Consider the following 6000-nt stretch of genomic DNA (forward strand, 5'->3'; position numbering starts at 1 on the left):
TTCAGATTCTGTCTCCCTTTGTCTCTGCCCTTCCCCTGTTCAAGCTCTGTCTCTCTCTCAAAAATAAACAAACATTAAAAAAAATAAATAAAATAAGTACATAGTGGGAGTCAGAAGACCTGTGTTCTTTTTTTTTTTTTAAGATTTTTTTTTAAAGTAATCCCTACACCCAGTGTGGGGCTTGAACTTAAACAACCCCAAGATCGAGTCACATGCTGCACCTTCTGAGCCAGCCAGGCGCCCCCGGGAGGTCCATTTTTAATGTCGCGATCTCTAGAAGATCGTGAACTGTTGCTTTACTTTTCTATCCTTTGAGGATGCTGCATGAATGATTAAGTAAAACTGGCTTTGAACTTTTCTCTAGTGCTATCACCAGAATGATAGTAAAGCAAGAGTGTTTTGTTTTGTTTTTGCGTTGGGTTTTTCATTGTTTGTTTGTTTTTTTAACCACTGTTCACTGCTGGGTTCTGGGGAATTCATTACCGACAGCAAAGCCCCTGATTTAAGAGTTGCCTCAGCCAAGTCACCACTTTGGTCATTATCCTGTTCTACATAGCAGCAGAGGGATGAAAGCGTTCTAGAAGCACGGGCTGTGTCCACCTCCACCCTCTCATTTGTCCAAAATTTCAGAGCAGGTACAGAGCTGATGAAGTTCACGAAACCAAAGTTTGGGAAGGATCCACTGGAAATTATTATGACTCCTGGGGAACGAATTTCCTATCACCTGGTGGTCTAGATAATGTGGCTTTGCTGGGATGTCTCCGAGAGCAATAGTCATAAAGCACTGGGTAACTGAGTAACAATTAGACACTCTGAAATTCTGCCAGAGCTAACTTCCATTACAGGAAAAAGGGGAAAATTAAATGTCAAGAAAAAAAGTTTTTTTAGAATTTCAAATGAGCCAAGCAAATATTTACTTCTTACTTCCTGTGTGCCAGGAACTGGGCCAGTCTTTAGCCAAGGAGCTCATATTATAAGGGAGAGACTAATGGAAAACAAATACTGATAAAGCTATTTTATACCCACCTAAATTTAGAACCAATGGAGATGGAGAAATTAATTCTCACAGGCACCTGGAGAGTAGTAGGAGTTATAGTTTAAAAAGTAGGGAGGACTGAATTGTGAAGAACCTGGGATGTCACATGACTAATAATAAGTGGGGAACAGTCATTTGGATTGTAAAAGAATGAGTCAGATGGTGCCCGGCTGGCTCAGACAGTAGAGTGTGGGACTCTTGATCTTGGGGTTGAGGGTTCGAGGCCCACACTGGGTGTAGAGATTACTTAAAAATAAAATCTTAAAAAAAAAAATGACTTGGATGGAAGCATGGAAAATGGAATGAGATGGAGGAGAGACACAGAGGCAGGGAGACCAGGAAGAGAATTAGTTGGAGATAAGAGGCAAAGAAGAGAGGAATTTAATATCACGAGGCCTTTACCGATTACCTGTATAAAATGACATGTCCTATAACTCACGACCCCTTTACTCTGCTTCGTTTTCTCCAATAGAACTTGCCACTAACACACACAGACATACCTACACACACACATACACACACACACACACACACACACACACATGTATGCATGCACACACACAAGTATTAGCTACTGTTCATTTCACTAGTAGAATGTAAGATTCATAAGGAAAGGGATGTCACTCTATTTACTGTTGTATCCCCAGCGCCTCCCATGAAAAATGTGGTATGGGATGAATGAAATGGCTAACTGAATAAGTGGATTTCTCTATCAACTAAGATAGGAAATAGAGAAGGAAAGGCAGGTTTGCAGTGGATTCAGTTTGAAGCATGATGATTTCAAGGTGTCACAGCGAGTATATGGTCTGGAACGTGGTAGAGAAAATGGGGCTGGAGATTGACATTTGGAAGTCATGGGCGCTTAGGTATTGGTAACTAACGAATTTCTAAGTAAGGAGACATGATATACTTTGTGTGGATCTCAGAGTTTTGTGTGACTTCTGGCCACTGGAAATGTTGTCCTCATCATCTGATTCACTACACAGGATTTGCAGGTAATGTTTTACCCCTGTTAAGCCACTGGGAATGCTGTTCCTGTGGCCAAGCCCAATACACGCCTGCCCACCCGTCCCTGTCTACTCTGTGATTAACTCTAGTTTATTTCAGAGGTGACTATGTATGTATATTTTCAGTCCTTTGGAGAGTTCTAATATTGCCTGCTGAGCATGTCTGCTTTTCCCTAAGCCACTTGAAGTAACTACTCTACTCCCTAAACATAACACACACCCACACATACACATCCGTGACAAATCATGCGATAAACCTTGAAACTAACAGTGATTACAACCGGGGTAAGTAATTTGAAAACGCAAAAAAGATTTAATGGAAATGGAGATGCCCCACAGTTCAGTATTTAAGACTATTTAGCAGACAGCCATGATATTCCTCATCATGTAGTGTCACCTAGAGCTTAGATATTTTTGTTCTTTATTTTTTTAATTTTTTAAACTTTTATTTCTTTTGAGAGAGAGCATGGGGGAGGAGCAGAGAGAGAGCGAGGAAGAGAGATCCCAAGCAGGCTCTGCTCTGTGAGTGCGGAGTCCAACGTGGAGCTTGAACCTACGAACCGTGAGATCATGCCCTGAGCCGAAACCAAGAGTTGGACGCTTAACCGACTGAGCCACCCGGGTGCCCATGTTTTTGCTCTTTAGAATAACAAGTACATAATGGTTTTGTATTAAGTGTAACCCCTGCCTGCGCCCTTCTCAGGGTATTTCCCAATGTCACTTGCAGTTAAAAATTACCCGGACGTGATAAGATAACTCTCAATTTGATTGCCTTTATGAATGTATCTTGGGCTCTCACACTTCTCACCGTGATTTGATAGTCTTCACACATTTCATTAGAAAAGTAAACTACAGGGGCGCCTGGGTGGCTCAGTCGGTTGGGCGTCCGACTTCGGCTCAGGTCATGTTCTCACGGTTCGTGGTTCGAGCCCCGCATCGGGCTCTGTGCTGACAGCTCAGAGCCTGGAGCCTGCTTCCGATTCTGTGTCTCCCTCTCTCTAGCCCTCCCCTGCACATGCTCTGTCTCGCTCTCTCTCTTTCAAAAATAAATACACATTAAAAAAAAATAAAAAAGAAAGAAAAAGAAAACTATAGTATAACTCACTCCACTGGCTTTTAAGCAAATCTGAATCATCCAGTGTATTTTTTTTTTTTTTTTTTTTTTTTGAGGAAGAAAGAGACGGGAGAGGCAGAGAGAGAATCTTAAGCAGTCTCCATGCTCAGCACAGAGCTGAGCTCAGCAGTCTCCATGTTCAGCCCCCCAGCATGGGGCTGGAATGAGACCCATGAGATCTCATAAGACCATGAGATCATGACCCGAGCTGAAATCAAAAGAGTTGGACGTCCACCTCCTGAGCCACGCAGGCACCCCTGAATCATGCAGTGTATTAAATCACACCGGGAGCTGGAATCAGTGGATAGGCAAACACATCTGTTCTAGGCTTAGCCTATTTGTTATAGGTTAAGGCTCATCTGTCAATGTACACATTAGATGCATTATTGTGTTCAGTTATTAAATACTTTCATTACATTTCATTTACAATGTGATCATTGTTTATATGACTATCAAAATATACTTTCCCAAGACCTCATAGATACACTCCTTTCGGGAAGTGCTGCTACGTTAGGAGAGCCACACCGTACTCAGAGCAGAAGCAGTTCTGAACCTTCTGCAAATGTCAAATAATGACTAGATCAGACATCCTCTGGCTGCCTCAGCTGCCTCCTTCCCCATAAAGGCACCACTCACCTCCTAGACTGTGTGCCTTCCAGAACTTTTGCTGCATGTGTCAGGATAGCTGAAGTCTGAGTTGAAGACCAAGGCTTAATGTCTAACGTGCTCTTTCACTGCCCCACTTCTGGGCTTGGATGAAGTGCTACACTGGGCAGAACGGACTCTAGGCTCCTGAGTGGCCTCTGAGGGGCTGGATGGTGCTACCCAGCACTCTGGGTGAGTTAGTTTTCGGTGGGGTGAACCTCGATTAACAGGAAATAGGAAGTGGGGCTGGGGAGAGTCAGGCAGAGAGCGTCTTTCTCCTGCGGAATACTCTGAGATGCAATTCTTTCTTTCGGTTCCAAGCTGGGCGTGGAGCCCAACATGGGTGTGAACTCCTCACCCTGAGATCAAGACCTGAGCTGAGATCAAGACTCAGACACTTAACCAACTGAGCCACCCAGGCTCCCTGAGATGCGGTTCTTCCTTGCAGCCCTGCTGGAGGCCTCCAATGTGCCAAGCACGCCTTGACGGACTTTTTTTTTCTTTTAAGTTTTTTAGGAAGTGGTAGCCAGCATGGTAACACATTATATCCCTTTGCATCACCTCTTTCCTTGACTCAGTTTTTCCCCCTCACATTCATTCTTTTGGGTTTTCACCTTCTATTATGAACTGAATTGTGTCTTCCCCAAAAATTCTTTAAAAAATTTTTTTTAATGTTTGTTTATTTTTGAGAGAGAGAGACACACACAACATGAGCGGGGGAAGGGCAGAGAGAGAGGGAGACACAGAATCTGACGCAGGCTCCAGGCTCCGAGCTGTCAGCACAGAGCCTGACGCGGGACTTGAACTCACAGACCCCAATATCAATATCATGACACTTAACTGACTGAGCCACTCGGGTGCCCCTCCAGAACTCTTAAGTTGGAGCCCTACCCCCAGTGTGACTGTATTTGGAGATGGGCCTTTAGGGAGATAATTAAGGTTAAATGAGATTATAACGGTGGGGCCCTAAACAATAGGATTGGTAGCCTTATAAGACAAGGAAGAGACGCCAGAGAGCTCTCTCTCCCCACGTGTGCAGGAAGGAAAGGCCATGTGAGGACATAGTGAGAAGGCACCATCTGCAAGCCAGGAAGTGAGCTCTTACCAGAAACCAAACCTGGCAGCACCTTGACTTTGGACTTCTAGTCTCACTGTGAGAAAAGAGATTTCTACTACTTGAGTCACCCAGCCTGTGGTATTTTGTCATGGCACAACTCCTAAATCAAGTATCATGTTCTGCTTTCTTGAAGACCTACATTAAGACTATGACCCCCCCCCCCCCCCAGAATGTAGAGGACAATTTTCATTTAAACTTTGAATCAGAAAATTCCCTTTTAGTGTGCAATTTCCACAGCTCAAAAACTTGTCTGTATTGATGAAGATTGTCAGGATCAACATTCCCAGACTGTGGCCTGGGGACCCTTTCAGTGGGTCTGTGAGGACAAAATCAATTTCAAGATCAGTTTTTTAAAAAAATTTTTTTGATGTTATTTATTTTTGAGAGAGAGAGAAAGACAGAGCACAAGCAGGGAAGGGGCAGAGAGAGAGGGAGACACAGAATCCGAAGCAGGCTCCAGGCTCTGAGCTGTCGGCACAGAGCCCGATGCGGGGCTCGAACCCACGAACTGGGAGATCATGACCTGGGCCGAAGTTGGATGCTCAACGGACTGAGCTACACAGGCACCCCTCAAGATCAGTTTTTGAATATTAAAATGGTATTTGCCTTCTTCGTTCTCAGTCTCTCATTAGGGTATTGTGGCATTTTCCAGAGTATGGCATTTTCTGCCACTGTTTGAATGTGGAGGCAGACTGAAAATCCAGTTCCAGTCTATTAAGTCAGACATAAAAGAGATTTGCAAACACTAAAACAATGCTACTCTTCTCGCCACGTTTTTTTGAAAATGTAGTGATTTTTCACTAAGATGTTATGTTAACGTATAACAGGATTATTTTTAAAAAGAATTAGTGTGTGTTTTTATTTATTTACTTATTTATTAAAACATTTAAAAAATTTTTCATTTATTTTTGAGACAGAGAGAGAGAGAGAGAAAACAAGCAGGGTAGGGACAGAGAGAGAGGGTACGGAAGATCCGAACTGGGCTCTGTGCTGACAGAAGAGGGTCCAAAGCGGGGCTCGAACTCACGAACCGTGAGATCATGACCTGAGCCAAAGTCAGGTCCCGAACCGACTGAGCCAC

Source organism: Panthera onca, chromosome A1 (genome assembly GCF_046562875.1).
Source record: "Panthera onca isolate mPanOnc1 chromosome A1, mPanOnc1 haplotype 2, whole genome shotgun sequence".
Taxonomy (NCBI): domain Eukaryota; kingdom Metazoa; phylum Chordata; class Mammalia; order Carnivora; family Felidae; genus Panthera; species Panthera onca.